The sequence below is a fragment of the Gossypium arboreum genome, chromosome 10, assembly GCF_025698485.1.
Source record: "Gossypium arboreum isolate Shixiya-1 chromosome 10, ASM2569848v2, whole genome shotgun sequence".
Classification (NCBI taxonomy): domain Eukaryota; kingdom Viridiplantae; phylum Streptophyta; class Magnoliopsida; order Malvales; family Malvaceae; genus Gossypium; species Gossypium arboreum.
Genome location: NC_069079.1, coordinates 43,437,682 through 43,457,517, shown reverse-complemented (window position 1 = coordinate 43,457,517; position 19,836 = coordinate 43,437,682).

The window sequence follows — 19,836 nt, the reverse complement described above, 5'->3', positions numbered from 1 at the left end:
CAAGAGCTCAAGTACCTAAACAAGCAATAGATTCACAAAGTGAGCACCTTGTTGAATACCTAAGAAGATGAACCATGTCCAATTGAGCAATGTCTAACTCAAACTTATGTCCTATAGCATATAGACAATTAACGAGTGAGGATGCTACCACTTGAGTTAGTTCCCCATGAAGTAGCCACCTATTTAGGCACTTGGACTCTCGACAAATTCGGGATACAAAATCCCATCAGAGACAATACTAGACTTGTTGAAGGGTTCGTCGATGATGGACAACATTTCAAAAACTTTTCTTAATGGAATCGACAAACCCCTTCCAACAAGTTTAGTCTTGTTCTCGATGGGGGTTTTGTTTCCCAACTCTGCTTAAAGTCGAAGAGCTTAAATAGGTAGCGGTTCACAAAGTATATGCATCTTGTACGTTGCCTAGCCCAAGTGGTATCATGCTCCCCCGCTAATGTCCTATAAGCCATAAGTTAGGGGTTTGAGCTTGAGCATGCGCAATTGTGCACGGTTCATCTTCTTAGGCACCATAAGAAACACTCCCACTCAATGAACCCTTCCATTGTTTGGACACTTGGGGCTCTTAATAGAGTTGACAAACAAAAATCCCACTTGAAATAATACCAAACTTGTTGAGGGGATTTGTCGACTCTTGACAAAAAACACATCACAGTCTTCTTCATAACATACTCTTAACAAAAGAGTTTATAAGGAGAACCATAAGTATAGATACAATCACAAATAATGCATGTTTGAATAAGGCTTTATTTGGCATTTCTCCTCAAATAAATTAACTTTTTGATTATGTAACACACCAAATCCGGCCAAGAAGTTATAGCCGAATCTGGAAATGTTATGAGGAAATGTTGTAAATCTGACTTATTTAAAAACATGTTGTCGTTCTTACCAGTTAAACCATAAATTGTTTACACTTTCAAATAAAACAAAGAATTTGCAGTGGAAGTTCTCAAGTTGTTATGTTTTGAAAACCCGAGTTTGTTTTCTCAAAAACGATTAATTTCACAAATCGGTTTATCACATGTCATGCAAAATAATCCAAATTAAAAATTCAACTCCAAAATTTAATCCAAATGTCCATAGAGTCTAAAAATTACAAAACTCTCAAAACCAGAATTTTAATTAAACAAATTTTGTATAGATAAAGTTTTACGAAAAAAATGGTTACATCCGAGCTTTCATCACACTAACCCGCCTAAGTTTGAGGGTTACCTAAAATTATCAAACAAACAGAAGCTAAATTTTAAAAACTCAGTGTGTAACTCAATAGAAACATAAATTCAGATTCAATCAAATGACATAACAGATACAGACATAAATATTTTACAGAATTAGATTGATAATAGAATCTTACATATACAAATATGCATAGTCCTACCCCCATCCTTTACACACCAACTCCAACCATCCCAACACACCACGTGGGGTATAAAACACCCATCCAGTCCTACACACCACATAGTGTCTATATGACACTTTTCAGAATAATTGCAGCGGTGCTGCCAGTATATTGGCGAGATATCGCATCACATAGAACACTTCCTCCACATAACACATATCTCGTCCCAAAACCAAATACAGACAATATTAACAGATACCAGAAGTAATATATCATGCATGCTCATATAACAGATGAAACACAAGCCCATATGTAACAGAACAGATCATACATACTGTATTACATAATACTCATGTAGACGTTGTTTACATCAATTTCAATCTTATTAGAGTGACAGATTTTGTACTTTAAGGCTTATATCACACATATTGACCCTACGAAAGGCCCACAGTCGATCGGGACGACATGTACGACCCTAGGGAAAAATTTTGAAATTTGGGCCTAGACACCCAAAATGGCCTAGCCCGTGTGGCCCATACGGCCCAAAATGGCCTTGGCCATGTGTCACACACGACCTGTCACACGTCCGTGTATCCCACACGGCCTACCACACGACTAGGCACACGACAGTGTGGCATCTACAGGCCCTATTTTTGGCTTTCACCGATTGTCATTTTTCGAGTTTCTTGTTACACACCTGGCTCGATTTTAATGCGAAACACCCCTGAAACTTCCAAAACCTAAATACAACAGTAAATACTCGCCAAATCAATAACAATCTGTAATATTCAATCACCAAAATCAACCTAAATGACTTGCACAAAACTTCCAAAAGAACATCCACACGCTTACCTCTTACGAACAGCCACCACATTAGTTCTACGTCGTTAGAGGCTTACTAATCGCTTCTTGGACCTCTCCTAAGCATAACGAACCAACTCACCAAATTAGTAACAATCCATAATATTTAATCACCAAAATCAACCCAAATGACTTGCACAACACTTCCAAAAGAACATCCATCTACTTACCTCTTGCGAACAGCCACCACACGAGTTCTACGTCGCTGGAGGCGCACCAGCCGTGGCTTGGACCTCTCCTAAGCATAGCAAACCAATTAGATAGCACAACAAAAGAAATGGCTTATATAATCCATGCCACACAATCAAATTTCTGAAACCCCTAAACATTCAATGGACAATTACGTAAAAAGGACAGTGTAAAAATCAATGAAACCTTACCGTTAAGAATCAAATCCAACCAATGAACAACACACGATTGAAGAGTGACAGCGAACTTAAATCAAGAACAAAGTAGATGAGGCAAACAAAAGAAATTGAAGAAAAGAAAGAAACGAAGAAGAAAAATAAGAAAAGAGAAATAATGTGAAGAAAAAAAAAAGTGTAAATAGACTTTGTTAAGATTACCCCTATATTTTAAAAAAAAATAAATGAAAAATAAAAATAAAAGAATCCACTTAAATCTCATCCCACTACTTGGTAACTTCCCACTTCGTAAGAATTTAAAACCCAGACAAACTCTTCTAATTTAACAATGGACTTGTAACAACCAAAATAAAATCACTCTACCTTTTCCACAATTCGAACCAAAGACCCACATCACACATTCCAACCCTCTAGCAACTGAATTAAGCACTGACTATGCTTAAATTTAACACATGCAACTAAGATAGTTGGGGCATTACAACTCTACCCCTTAAAAGAAATTTCGACCTCAAAATTTACTTGATTCAAACAGATATGGATACTGTTGACAAAATGCGTCCTTAAGTTCCCACGTGACTTTCTCAGTGCCATGATTTTGCCATAGAACCTTAACTAACAGGATATATATCCTTCTCAAACTTTAATGTCTCGATCCAGAATTTGAACCGACTTCTCCTCAAAAGTCAAATTTGGTCTAACCTCAATATTCTCAACAGAAACAATATGAGACGGGTTAGACAGATACCGCCTCAACATGGAGATGTGAAACACATCATGGATACGGTTTAACTCCGAAGGTAGCTTTAATTAATAAGAAGTCGGTCCCATACGCCTTAGAATCTGATACGACTTAATGAACCTAGGGCTCAACTTGCCTTTACGTCCAAACCGTAGAACCTTTTTCCACGGAGATACCTTAAGGAACACGTAATCCCCCACAAAATACTCAATGTCCCTCATTTTCAAATCTTCATAAGACTTCTGTCTATCAGAAGCCACCTTAAGACGATCCTGAATCAGTTTAACATTATCTTCAGTCTCAGAAACCAACTCAGAACCCAAAACTCGTTGTTCCCCCAACTCAGTCCAACACAACGGAGTACAAAACTTACGACCATACAGAGGCTCGTAAGGTGCCATCTGAATACTAGAATGGAACCTATTATTGTAGACAAACTCGACTAGTGACAGAAAATCCTCCTAACTACCTCAGAAATTGATCACACAACTTCGAAGCATATCCTCCAGTATCTGAATCACCCTTTCAGATTGACCATCTGTCTGAGGATGGAACATAGAACTGAAGTCCAACATTGAACCCAGAGCCTCATAAAGCTTCTTCCAAAATTGAGAAGTAAAGCGAGGATCTCTATCCAAAATAATTGAAATCGGTACACCTTGAAGTCTCACAATCTCAGAAATGTATAGCTTGACTAACTTCTAAAGAGAATAATCTGTCCGAACAGGTATGAAGTGGGCAGACTTGGTCAACCGATCCACGATGATCCATACAAAATCCTTTTTAGTAGGTGCTAAGGGTAACCCATTAACGAAGTCTATAGTCACATGTTCCCATTTCCACATGGGAATCTTAACGGGTTGAAGTAAACCCGAAGACAACTGTGCTCAAGCTTAACTTGCAGACATGTCAGACAACGAGAAACAAAATTCATTATGTCTCATTTCAAACCCGACCACCAATACAGTTTATGAAGATCCCAAGACATCTTATTTCCACTAGGATTTATAGCATAGGGGTTACTATGCACTTCCCTTAGAACAAACTGTCTCAAATCAGAGTCATTTGGTACACAAACCCGTCTTTGGAAACACAGAACCCCATCACTATTCAGCCCAAAATTAGACATACTACCATCCTCTACCTGATGGAAACGCAGAACCAGAGAATCGTCCCCTAATTGTTTATCCCGAATTTGATCAATCCAAGTCGACTTAACTTGCAGCTCAGCTAGCAGACTTCTATCATCAAACAACTTAGGTGAGTAGACATGACCCTTAAATCAGACATTGCCCTACAACTAAGAGCATCGGCCACCACATTGGCCTTATCGGGATGATACTCTATAGTGTAGTTGTAATCCTTGAGCAGGTCAATCCATCTATGCTGTCTAAGGTTCAAGTCTTTTTGGGTAAGGAGATATTTAAGGCTCTTGTGATCGATGTAGATGATACACCTCTCACCATATAGATAGTGCCTCTAAATCTTTAAGGCAAAGACCACAGCAACTAACTCGAGATCGTGTGTCGGATAATTCCCCTCTTGTGACTTAAGTTGTCGGGACACATAAGCCACAACCTTACCATCTTGCATCAGAAACACATCCCAAACCGACATGCGACACATCACTATTACCATGAACTCCTTACCAGATTTAGTCTGTATCAGAACAGGAGCCTGAGTCAAAACAGATTTAAGCTTCTCAAAGCTTAATTATTACACATTAGGCCAAACAAAATGGGTGTTCTTACGCAACAGCTTAGTCAGAGAAGGTGCAATTAACGAGAAATCGACAAATCTCCGATAATAGCCCGCAAGGCCAAGAAAACTATGGATCTCAGAAACATTTTTGGGCTATTTCTAATCAAGTACAACCTCAATCTTTCTAGGATCAACTCAGATTCCCTCAGCAGAAACCACATGTCCCAGAAAAGTCACTTCTCTTAACCAGAAATTTACACTTGTTCAACTTAGCATAGAGCTACTTCTCTCATAAAATCTGAAGAATTACTCTAATATACTTATCATGATCATCTTCGGTCTTAGAGTACACCAGAATGTTGTCGATAAAGACCACGACGAACTGATCCAAATACGGTTGGAAAACACTGTTCATAAGATCTATGAATACAGTTAGAGTATTCGTCAAACCAAAAGGCATGACTAGGAGCTCGTAGTGCCAATAACGAGTCCTAAAAGCAGTATTGTGAACCTCAACTTCCTTAACCTTAACCTGATGATACCCAGGACGAAGATCTATTTTAGAAAATATAGAAGCCCCACAAAACCGATCAAACAAGTCGTTGATCTTCAAAAATGGGTACTTGTTCTTCACTGTTACTTATTCAATTGACGGTAGTCGATACACATTCTCATGGTACCATCCTTTTTCTTTACAAGCAAAACTAGTGCCTTCCACAGAGACATATTAAGAAGGATGAATCCATGATCTAAGAGCTCTTAAAGCTGAGCCTTTAGCTCTATAAGCTCCTTTAGTGCTATGCGATAAGGAGCGATGGACACTAGAGCCGTACCCAGCAGAAGCTCAATACCGAACTACACTTCTTAATTCAGAGGCAACCCTAGTAATTCCTCAAAACATCCAGAAATTCCTTAACTGTTCAATGTTCCCAACAGAAGAGTCCAAAAAAACTGAATCATTTACAAAAGCCAAATATGCTTCATATCCCTTTTGGACCAATTTTTCAGCCACAAAAGTGGAGATCACATTGGGTAAGTAATCCTGAAACTCACTGATCATAATCACTTCCACATCCTTCTCAGATATCAGAACTACCCTCTTAGTAGCATAATCTAAGCTGACTCGATGCTTTACAAGCCAGTCCATTCCCAAAATTAGATCAAATTCTTTAAACGGTAGTTCCATCAAATTAGCCGGAAACACAACCCCTTGTACCTCCAATGGTACATTCTTATAAAGTCTATTCACCAGAACAAACTGACCTAACGGACTTAGTATAGAAATCTCACTAGAAGTGCTCTCAACAAGAATCCCCAAGTTTACAGAAACAGAACTAGCTACATAGGAATGTGTTGACCTTACGTCAATGAGTTCAAAATTAGGAACATCATAAATAAGGAATGTGCCCGTAATCACATCGGTAGTGTTCTTGTCCTCACGACGTTGAGAAACATAAACCAACATAGGCTGTCTCATCTCAGTCTAACTAGCAACTCTGCCCGATACTCTCTGCCCCCTACCTATACCATTACCACCCCTGGCAGGACCACAGCCCCTAGGCGGCTGTAACATCCTGATTTTGGGCTTGGTCAGAACAGTGGTTTCAGGACCACAAATCCGATAATGAAAATTTCATTTTTATTATATTTTTATGGTCTACGATTTCACAGAATGATTTTGTGAAAATTTCGTTCGAAAATTTCGATGTTTGGGCACTCAATTTGGTCAAAAGGACTAAATTGTAAAAAGTGCAAAAGTTGAGTTCTACATATTAAAAGTGTCTAATTGTTATGAGTTTTTAAATTAAAGGTCCTTAAATGGTAATTATACCATTTTGAAGTTTGTGGACAAAAATGAACATGGTATGATAGGTTTTTAAAAGTTTTTCATTAAGGGCATTTTAGTAAATTGGTAATTAAATTAATTAAAAATACTAAAATAAGCCAAATTTGCTCATCTTCTTCCTCATGGCCGAATGTCTCATGAAAAACACCATGGATAGGGTTTTCAAGCTTTCCAAGCTCATTTGTAAGTGATCCTGAGCCACGTTTTTAATGTTCTTTACATTTTTGAAGTCCCGGTAACATGTTCTAGCTATTTCTACCATTTATTTGAGCTAGGGTTTGTGTTTAAAAATTTAACCATGAATGATATGAATTTAATTTGATGTTTAATGGTAGAATATGAAGCTTGAAATTGTGTTAAACAACTTTTACTAAGCGATTTTACGTGAAAACGAGTAAAATGACATAATCGGTAAAAATACCTAATGTTCATAAGTACATGTTAGAGTGAGAATTTGATGTTTCCAGAGAAGGGAAAAATGATTAGCATGTCATAAAGCATAATAAAATAGGATGAAGTTTAATTTCTGAGCCTTGGGGAAAAAGTGAAAATGTGCAAAAGTTTAGGTGTCAAAATGCAAATTTGTAAAAATATGATTTTTGGACCTGTATGAATAATGTGACTAATTAGTAGGCTAAATGTGATATTATAGATCAAGGAAATCGAGATTCAGGCTTAAATCGAGAAAATACAAGGTTATGGACTAAAATGGTAAATTGCCGTTTCTGGATCGAGGTAAGTTCGTGTGTTAATAATAATGCAATACCATGTATGAATTGTAATTCTCTATTGATATGGCATAAATTGTATGATTTAATATGTTTAAGAGAAGTTGATGGATGGTGTGTATGATATGGAAAAATGTAATGCTTGTTGTGTCATATGAAATTGAATGACAAATTATTGTTACATGAATTGAGTGTTAAATTACTATTACCTGGGTTGTATGAATTGCTACACAGTTGTACTTGATGAGATTTTGACAAGTAAGTTCGGATAACTTGAAGTGAACTCCTAACATGCCTAATTGTATGATTTATGAGTGCATGATAAGTGCATTTATTAATGGCATGAAATTACATGAAATGCATCTTTGAAAATGATTTGTCGAAGAATGTCTTGGTTGAGGTTAAAAAAGAAATTCGATGGATAAACCATGATTTAAAAGCGAATTGAGATCCTGCATGTGTTGCAGAAAGGATTTAGCCCGGACGGGTAATCCAATTAGGGTCTGAATTTAGCCTAGACTGGAAATTTAGATCTAAACTCAGTAAGGGTGTTTGTCGTAATAAGGGATTTATCCTGGATTGGTAATCCCGACATCACCTTATGAGTTTACGATACGGGGGATTTAGCCTGGACTGGTAATCCCGCCGTAAGATGTGAGGTTCGCAGGAGTGCATATATGAAATGATCATTCTTATGAATTGACGGTAAATGGATAATCCATTGGAATTTCCTAGAAACTCAACGGGATTAATATGATGTATATCAATGAAATGATAAATGATGAGCTATTCTAAGACAAATTTACATGGTGCATTGTCATGAGACTAATTTGATGATTGAGTGCATGTGATAGAGAATTATCCTATACTTGGAATGTATAACTAAGTGTGCCCATGAGAAATAATAACTTTTATATTGAGCTTCATTGTGAAAAAATGAGTAAGGGATCCATGAAATGGTAAGTTCATGATAGCTGGAAATGATCTTATGATAGTGATCATTATATTGTACCAAAGCAGATTTGGACAGCAACATTGGTACGGCTTTGAAAATACACTAAAAATAGTGGAAATTGAGTTAGAAGCTTAATAAAATATGAAATTAAATATTAATGAGTCTAGTTTTACATAAAGGAAATGGTGAAAGCAAAAGAATTCTGTATCATGAGATATTTGAATTCTTGTGAGACAGAGTCGGAGTGATTCCAGACTCCCCTATCTCAACTTTGGAAAATCAATAGAAATTGTAAAAAAATAATTATGAGTTAAAATTTATATGAATGAAATACTTGATGAGTCTACTTTTAGATGAAAGAGACAAGAACATTATCCGAGGCTCTTACTATGAGATAAATAAATTTTAATGAAGAAAGGTCGAAGCTGTCAAATAGAAAAATAGAGGAGACTTTGAATAATAAAATGTACTTATTTACTAGACCAAAAATTCTTAAAATTTTATGATAAGAAGAGATATGAGTCTAGTTTCTGAGAAAATTAACAGATCTTAATTTTGAGTTTTTTATCTCCAAATATAAATAATTTAATGACTGTGACTTGGGAAAACAACTTAGCTAGAATTTGAATAAATAGAAAAAAAATGAAAATAGCATGTTATCGCATTGCTTATTATTTTCATGCGAGCTTACTAAGCGTAAAGCATACTCCCTCCTTTCCATTTCTTTTAGTTTTGTCAGGTCAGCTCGGGTTTGGGATCATCAGAGGCAGCATCACACTATCGAGCCATTATCTGTGGAGTATTGATATGTGTATGTTAAATGTTTTCAAATGAGTGGCATGTATAGGGACTTAGTTTTTCTATGATGACTATTGTTGTGATTAGTCAAAGGTATTGGTTTATATTGATTTGTTGTTTATAGCCATGAGATATGGCTTATAATGATTTTGGCTTGTAAGTCTATTTATCCATGATATGTGTTAATGTCTTGTGATGTGGTTATGTGATTGTGCTTGTTCACTATGTATGAGAAGTATATGGCATATGTACATGATTAATGCCATTGAAATCGCGTATGTGTGTGTATGTAAAGATGACAAAAAGGCTTGGAAATTAGCCTAAGTCTTGACCACACAGGTAGAGACATGGTTGTGTGTCTCAGCCGTGTGAGGACACGGCCTTTGGCCACGGGTGTGTGCCTTGGCTGTGTGTCCTTAAACGATTGTTGACGTCATAAACAGAGAGTTACATGGTCTGAGGATACGGGCGTGTCCCAAGCCAAATGGACGTGTGCGACCACACGTCCCAACCCACACGGGCGTGTGACTCTCTAAAGCTAGAAAATTATTAAGTTGCCCAAAGACTTTTGAAAGTTCTCGGTTTAGTCCCGAACCACCTCGATGTATGTTATAGGCTTCAAAAGCCTGTATAAGGGACAATATGCATGTGTTTGAAAAGTTTTAATTTTGGGCAAAATTTGGTAACCCGGTGTTGTATGTTTGTGAATGTTTAAGTCCGGTAACGCCTTGAACCCTGTCCTGGAGTTGGATACGGTTGAAGGGTGTTACAGCGGCTGCTAAACTGCTCGCTGAGGCTAAACAAAACCAGGATCTGGAGCTTGCATCTGATCAAAATACTGTGGGCAATCTATGATACGGTGCTCCATCTATCCGCATCATACATACGCTCCCAACCTCCTCCAACACTCGCCTGGATGGTGTCTACCATAATCACTGCATAATTGAGCCACAATAGGAGCAATTGGAACTCCAACTCTAGAAGACCCGTCAGATTTGACCTGTTTCTTAGGCCTCTCAATAGAACTAGAGGGGACTGAATCCCTCTTATTCTTACTCTCTCTCGGTCTCTATTTTGGCACTTAACCTCTTTGGCGATCTTCGCCATGTCTACCAAAACAGTGGACTCCCGCTCCCTTTGCGGAGCTATTAGGGCTCTCAGATTATCTCTTAGACCATCCTCAAAATGGACACATTTCTCATTCTTGGTCATCACCATCCCACGAGCGTAACGACTCAATATCAGAAATTCGGCCTCATACTCAGCCATAGTCCTATCCCTCTAAATGAAGCTCATGAACTTGAGTCTACAAGCATCCACACAACTCGCCCCCATATATTTCCTCTGGAAGGAGGTCTTAAAATATTCCCAATTAATCCGATCTGGTTGAGTGCCCTCCTCAACCGTTAACCACCACTGATACGCTCATCACGAAGCAGGGATACTGCACCCTTCAATTTCTGCTTAGGGATACAACTAATACAATTCATTATCCTCTCGGTTGCCTCCAACTAGTTTTTAGCCACAGTTGGGGTGACTCCAGTGACGCCCCTAAACAACTCAACACCATTAGACCAGAGTCGTTTAGTTACCGACCACGACTCCCAGAACCAGAATAGGGTCTAGCAGCCCTCTCCAACACTTTCAACATGGCTTGAGATAATGTGTCGTCCCCAGCCGAGAGACTATGTGACCTAGTCTTAGCAGTAGGTGTAGCTGGTGTGTCACTCGTATCCAAATTAGGCATACTACCTATTGAGGATGACTCAAATCGAGTCCCTTTACGGCACCCGCCGCGCCTACAAGTACTATGACCACACGTTCTACAAGCACTCATCGTATTCAAAATTTTATGTACATTACGAAATTTTATGAATCAGTTTTAGTATTTATTAGTAGTATTTGATGCTTCAAATAATTATCAGAAGTAGTTTCAGAAAGTTCAAAAATTTCAGTCTCTAAATAACTCAATGCAGTTTTAGTCATTTCAGAGTTTTCTAACTAATGTATTTCGAAGTTAGAAGTACTTACACGATCAACACAGGAGACTCAGTGTATCACATACTTACTTTTCTGATTTAAAAAATAAACTTGAAAATAATTTTCTACAAATAAAATTTTGAAAAAAAAATTTCACAGTCTAAGTTTTGCAACATGGTTCTGATACAACTAAATGTAACACACCTAACTCGGCCTAGACGTTATGGCTGAATTTGGAAATGTTACGAGGAAATTTTGGAAATTCGACTTGTTTAAAAACATGTTGTTGTTCTTACCAGTTAAACTGTAAATTTTTACACTTTCAAATAAAACAAATAATTTGCAGCAAAAGTTCTCAAGTTGTTTTGTTTTGAAAACCAGAGTTTGTTTTCTCGAAAACCATTAATTTCATAAATCGGTTTAACACATGTTATGAAAAATAATCCAAATTAAAAATCCAAACCGAAAATTTAACCCAAATGTTCAGAGAGTCCCAAAATTACAAATCTCTCAAAATAATAATTTTAATTAAACAAATTTTATATAAATAAGTTTTATAGAAAAAGTGGTTACATCCGAGCTTTCGTCGCTCTGACCCACCTAAGTCTGAGGGTTACCTAAAATTATCAAACAAACAGAAGGTGAGTTTTATAAACTCAGTGTGTAACTCAATAGAAACATAAATTCAGATTCAATCACATAACAGAACATATACAGACATAAATCCTTTACAGATCAGATTTATAACAGAATCGTACAGATACAGATATTCATAGTCCTACCCCCATCTTATACACACCAACTCTGACCATCTTAACACACCACGTGGGGTATAAAACACCCACCCAGTGCTGCACACCACATAGTGTCTATATGACACTTTTCAGAATAATTGTAGCAGTGCTGCCAGTATATTGGCGAGGCATCGCCTCACACAAAATATTTCCTCCACATAACACATATCTCGCCTCAAAACCAAATACAGACAATATTAACAGATACCAGAAGTAATATATCATGCATGCTCATATAACAGATAAAACACAAGCTTATACATAATAGAACAGATCATACATACTGTATTACATAATACTCATTTAGACGTTGTTTACGTCAATTTCAATCTTATTAGAGTGACAGATTTCATGCTTGAAGGCTTATACCACACATATTGACCCTACGGAAGGCCCACAGTCGATCGAGACGACATGTAAGACCCTAGGAAAAGATTCTAAAATTTGGGCCAAGACTCCTGAAATGGCCTAGCCCGTGTGGCCCACATGGCCCGCACCACTAAACATTCAATGGACAATTACGCAAAAAAGATAGTGTAAAAATCAATAAAACCTCACCACTAAGAATCAAATCCAACCAACGAACAACACATAATCGAAGAGTGGCAACAGACTTAAATCAGGAACAAAGTAGAGGAGCCAAACAAAAAGAATTGAAGAAAAGAAAGAAACAGAGAAGAAAATGAAGAAAAGAGAAATACCATGAAGAAAAAAAGAAGTGGAAATAGACTTTGTTAAGATTACCCCTATATTTTTTTAAAAAAATAAAAAAATAAAAATAAAAATAAAAGAATCTCGACTAATCTCATCCTAGTACCTATGAATTTAAAACCCATACCAACTCCTTTAATTTAACAATAGACTAGTAACAACCAAAATAAAATCACTCTACCCCTCTCACAATTTGAACCAAGGATCCACATCACATATTCCAACCCTCCAACCAATAAACCAAGCACTCAACTATGCTTGAATTTAATACATGCAACCTAAGATCGTTGGGGCATTACAGGTTAGCTATAAGGAATATCAACAAGTAAGCTTTTTAAGTAAGATTTACTTTTTAAGGTTAGCTATAAGGAATATCAAAAAGTAAGCTTAAGTAAGATTCACTTTTTAAACTAACTTTTTAACCAATCCAAAAATTTAAAAATTTAAAATTTTGATTTTCAAAACCAGTTTAGGTGTAAAAGTATAAAATTGTCTATTGTTTATAGGAATTATAAATTACAAATATACTTTTCATATTCAAATTAAATTTTACAAATAATTTTTATTAATTTTTAAAAGTATTTAAAAGTTATAATTTATTATCATAACATTAGTAACAAAGTTACCATAAAATTTTTAACATTTTTATTATAACCTTAGTTTAACATTTGTTAATACAAAACATATCAACATAACATTGTGGTAACAATAGTAGCAACAACAACAACAACAACAACAACAACAACAACAAAAGAGAATAATATTTTGCATTTGAGTTAATTATTCTATTACTTATAAAATTTTTATTATTTTTAAAATCTATGTTTGTATGTTAATTTGATATAAAAATATGATTTTATATTGAAATTAAAGTTTACAAATAATTTATATTTAAAATTAATATTCAAAATGAATTGAATATTATTTAAGTTAATTTATTTTTTGTTTCACAACATCATGTCTAAAATGAAAATTTTAACCTTTGATAACGCTTTTGATAGCAATGATAAACACTTAAAATCATAAACTACACTTTTCAAAAATAGTTTTCAAAAGCAATGCTAAACTATCCTAATTATAACTAGAAATAAATCGGCACAAAGCACAATTGAATTAAAAATTGAAATATATCTAAAGCTAAAAAAATGAAATTTGGACATGAGCCATACATAGAAAGAGAAGCAAAGTTATTGTAGTGGCATAGTAAATGAGTTACCATTATCAAGGTATTTATAATGGTTACAATGATAATCTTGCTAAATTTGAATTCAAAATGTACAGAAATGAATCCTAAGTTTAAATTTAAATAATGTACAACATAAAATCCCCTTTTAAATTTGAATGATATGTTCAACGAACCGTGGTTGGTTTGATAATGAGGCTTCAGGTTTTAGCATAGTATACACTTGGTTTGATGAAACCTTTTAGCCCAAAGTCTCGCCTTATAACAATCAACGAATCCGTCAAGTTTGGTTTTGATGCGATAAATCCACTTGCAATTGATTATATTTGTTGCTGGTGATCTTAGCTCTAAATCTCATATCCAATTGTCCATTAAGGCATCTATTTCCTCTGACATTGCTTGACGCCAAATTTTTTATTTGGCTACTTTTTTTATATATGCACAGGGCAACGATAGAAGTGAGTGTAGTATGAAAGAGTTTGGGTTTCAAGTTGTTGATTTTGGATCTAGTAATCATGGACTGTTGGGTTTGAGCATTTATATTGTGGTCCGTGTAGGATGAAAATTCACTTGTACGTTTAAGGAGTGGTTGGGATATTGAGAAAGATGGTGGATTTGTGGTGATGTTTTTGGTAGAAGAAAAGAAAGGACTGGTTGATGGTGTTGTTTGTAAGAGTCTCGATTGTGTAGTAGGTGTGACTTTGGTTTTGGTTGGGAGGTCATGGACTTAATAGGTTGTACAAGAGAAAAAAAATAGTAATTGGTGATGGAAGTGGATTGAGAATTGAATATTGTCCATCATTTCTTTTGAATGGGAACACTTGTTCATCAAATACGATAAGAAACAAATAAAAACTTTATTGATAGGTATTGAAAAACATTTATAACCCTTATGAAGAAGACTATAACCAAAGAAGACACATTTATAACATGATTCCAATTTATTTTTAGTATAAGGACGAAGCCATGAATAACAACAACAACAACAGTAAAACTGGAAGAAAGTTATATTCCAGGTTACATTGAAAAATTAGATGATAAGGTGATTTGCACTTTAGCTTTGAGTGGATAAGTGGTTTATGGTATAAACCACAATGGCAAAAGCATGATCCTAATATTTTGGTGGTATAGAGGATTGGTAAAGATAAGCTCGATCTATTTCTATAATGTGTCAGTGTTTTCATTCAACATTTTTATTTTGTTTGGGTGTTTATGAACAAGAGCTTCTTTGTAGAATGACATTTTAGGAAAGGTAATGTTGTAGACCTTGATATTTCCCTCCCCTGTCTGACTGAAATTGTTTAATGGATTTAACAAAAAAAAAAAAAAAAACTCAACTATAGCTCAAAATTTAACAAAACAATTGAAAACATCATATTTATGATGAAGAAAATATATCCATGTGTACTTAGTATAATGATAAAAAAATAGTAAAAAAACCATAAGAAGAAGCAACTAAAGAAGGACCCATAAATCAGATAGATTAATTTTAATGTTTCGTTTGCTTGATAATTGAAATAATGAAATGATAGCTTATGTTATTTGCTAAAGCAACATGTTTTGCACAAAGAAGGATCAACCTTAGTAAATAAAATTTTTGATAGTTATTAAACATGCATGGCCTAATATAGCATGCCAAGTGAACAAAGAAACTGAATGGCAAACTAGAGAAATTAGATTCGAAACTAAATGATAGAGTCCATCTTTAATGTATCCATGGTGGGGTGGCTTTTTTTTTTATTTTTCCAGTGTTTAATCACAAAAAAAGTTGAGAAAAATTCAATAAATACATCATTAGAGTTAGTGAACTAACAAACAAATAAGAAATTTATGTTAGATTTTGGAACATGAAGCATAATATCTAACAAAAACTTTGAGAATTGAGAGAAATATCACTAGAATCAATATGAGTTATGAGCAAGCTTTTACCATTGGTGAGTGCCACTTCGTCAATGCCTGAATATTTAGAGTGAATGCCTGTATTTTCTAGTTCAGAAGTTAAGTGATGGATTGCTCCCTAAACTTGGCTGGGAGGGTTTGACTCGAATCTGGAACTTCACATTAACTACTTATGTGACTCTCATTACCAAACGCCAAAACACACCACAGGAACCACTATTCACACCACACAATACATGCATGTTATTCAATTAGCCATTAAAAATAAACATGCAACTTTAAGTCATGCTTCATCTATCACATTACAGTAAAATAAGAATAGGGGTAAAAACGTCATTTTACAACTACCGTGCAAAACAACCATAATTTATCCAATTAAATCTATCCATAGTTAAAACACCTTATTTAAGACTATATTTGAAAAACACTCAGTTCTTAATGACTAGTAAATTTAGTTTAATTTTAAAATAAAGTTTAAAGGACTAAATTGTAAGATTTACGAAATATCTGGAAACACCATTTTACAAAATTAAGAGTAAAATTATGAAATTTACCACATATGACTTAATCATGCATATTTTCAGGTCATTTTAACATGTTTAAAGACTCCAATTACATAAGACAAAAATCAAGACAAAATTGCAAAGATAACAAAACATGCCCAAAACACTCAAAGAGTTTCATCGTGACCACACGATTTTTATTGTCGCGATATGACCTGGAGACCCTTTCTCATCCTGACGACGTGATAAATGGCGTCCTGATGACGACCCCTCATCGTGACGTTGTTTATGGGTCATCACGACATTGACTGGAATATTTGCAGAAAAATTACAGCAACTTGCATATGATAGTTTGACACTCAACTATACATACCATTTCATGATTTCATGCTAAATTCACTATTCTAGCATGCCATATAGCATACATAGAGCATATAAATCATGCTCAAGTACACAAGATCTTACATTAACATACTGTGGCATCCAATCCAATTACCTATGCTAGCATGCTGTTCTAAAGTCCCAATTCAATCTACTCAACATACCAAATTTGCATATAAGGAAATTTAAGTGTAATATAGATCCATACCTTTCCCTTTTGTCATTTTTCTTTTGTCCAAGCATTCATCCAGTCATTTAAACTTCTATAACCATATTTCACTAAGGCACATGCATGCTAATACACATATAACCTAACCATTCATCTAGCATCATTCAATCAACAATTCGAGCAATAAAAGCATCCAAAAACCAGTTATAAAAGTCCTTAAATAGTCCATGGAATGTCCATTTACAAACCAAAACAAAAACTAAAGTCTAAACCCTCAAAATGTTCCCCCATTGCCATTCTTTATTACCCAAGAAAACCATCTCACATACACAATCAAGTTACTTTGCCTTAGGATCACAAGCTTGCCCACTTCATCACTCTGCACAAGCTATTCCTTTACAAAAGAATAAGCACAAGAGAGTGAGAGCTTAAACAAGCTCGGTGAGTGCTCATGATGCTATAGTAAACCACAATATCAAGGGTTAAAAGCAAGACTAGAAAGCCCACAGCACTTATCACCATTAATCATTTAATCATGATAATATATTGACATCTTGTGAATATGAAATATGTATAAAAATACATCACATTGGATACTCGGATCTCCATCACACCAATGACTCATAGAGTCTAACATGTCCTAAGTAAGTGTAGCATTAAGCTAACACTCTCCAACACGCAAAACATGTCCCTTTGAATAAAGCTTAGCTCACATTCCTTTATCCCTCCTACATGTCCCAATATCAAAACACATATATGAATACTCAAATCTTATGGCATTCCAACTATATCCCATGTTTTCAAAAGATCACAAGGCTAATATATCCATATCATACTTTCATTTTTTGGTTTATGCACACTTACACTTATCATGTAACCTCCCAAACCCAGCCTAGATGTTAAGGCAAGATTGAGAAGGCTACATTAGCCACCGAAATGGCTAAGGTAACTTACGTTACTTTTGAAGACTTTAAATAAACTCATTTTAGAGAAAACCATAGTTGTACTTTGAGTTAGCTTAACTGTAACACCCCTAACCCCTATCCGTCGTCCGACTAGGGTTAAAAGCGTTACTGGACAAATCTAAATATCTTGCATTCATTACTAAATCACCATAGCATTATAGTCACATATCATTACAAAGTCCCTTACATAGGTCTACAAGAGCTGAAACATACTTTAGAAAGGGGTTGGGACTAAACTGAGCACATACAATTTTTCTCAGAAACTTAACAAAATTTTTAAAGTTATACAGGTCACACGCCCGTGTGAATAGGTTATGTGCCTCACACGGCTTTAGACATGTTCGTGTTGTCTAAATCGTGGAAAAATAGGGCATACATACTGACTTAACCACACGACTACAAGACACACTCGTGTGCCATGGCCGTGGTCGAAACTGACTTGGGTCACACGGCTGACCACACACCCGTGTGTTTAGCCCGTGTACCCTTCAAAATTGCCACACACGCTCATGTATCAAGGCTGTGTGCCTCACACGGCCACCAGACACGCCCGTGTGTCTAAGCTGTGCTTGAGACTGACTTGAATAACTAAATCACAACAGACAAATAGTCAGGACACACGCCTGTGTGCTCAACCGTGTGGGGTGAAATTAGGCTTGGTTTAAGCCACATTTCCCACCTATCTCAATCACACCAAAACCACAACATTTTTGCATCATTTATAGGCAACCAATCAACCATTTCATACATATTGCATAGCATCCAAATACCATCCAATTCACTACTCAACTCCACAACCTAAATATACCAAAATCATTAAAACTCACATAAGTTTCAAAAGTATAATCTCATCATCTTATCACCTATTGCATACCATAAAACTTTCCAATTCAACATCCCATATTTAAACCATCACATGAACATTATAACCATCACCTTTCTTTCTTATCAAACATACTAATTAGGCCAACTTAAAAGGCCATACAACCATCATTTACAAGCCAAATCTCATGGCTAGATATTCACATCACAAAACATACTAAATACTTCTAGCCTATACATGCCATATACTATATATACAACTCTCAAAATGGTACCAAAAATAGATGTCCGATAGTGTGAGTGAGTCGCTGACGATCCCTGGATCCGAGATAGCTTTATAACACTATAAAACAGAGAACATTTCACACAGTAAGCTTTAAAGCTTAGTAAGTTCATGATATAATACATTTAACTCATCAATCCACTAATTCGATCTCTTAACTAACACTTAATATTACTCATCACATTACTCATAATTATTCAAAGCTATATCTTACTATCATACCACAATATCATTAACCACATAGGTTACGTACATACCTGTACCTTCTCGTATTTATTCATTTTCATTCTCACCTCTTGTTCGAATACATTAATTCTTTTCGAAGTCTTTCCATACTTTAAGAGTTCGCACACTTAGTGCTTTAATGGTTAGCCGTAGCTAGAACGATCCGACACACTTAGTGCCATCTCAAATAATCGAAGCTATCTCAGTATCACACACTTAGTGCCTCATATAGTCGAAGCTATTCCATTTTGCACAGTTAGTGCTATTTACAACCAAAACTATTTCAAATCACACACTTAGTGCCGAACATAGTCGATTTATCATCTTACTCAAACCATAGTCAAATATATATACAATTTATGCATTATCAAAGTATTAAAACATACTTGTAACATCATTTATCACGTACGAACCTACCTCGTACTCAGAATTGACGATTCAGATAGTTTACTCGATAATCTTTGATTTTCCTTGATCCAAATTCAAATTCATCTTTTATTGATCTATATGTATTCAAAATTAACCCTTTTAATCACCAACACATTCAATTCAATCCATATATACATATTTA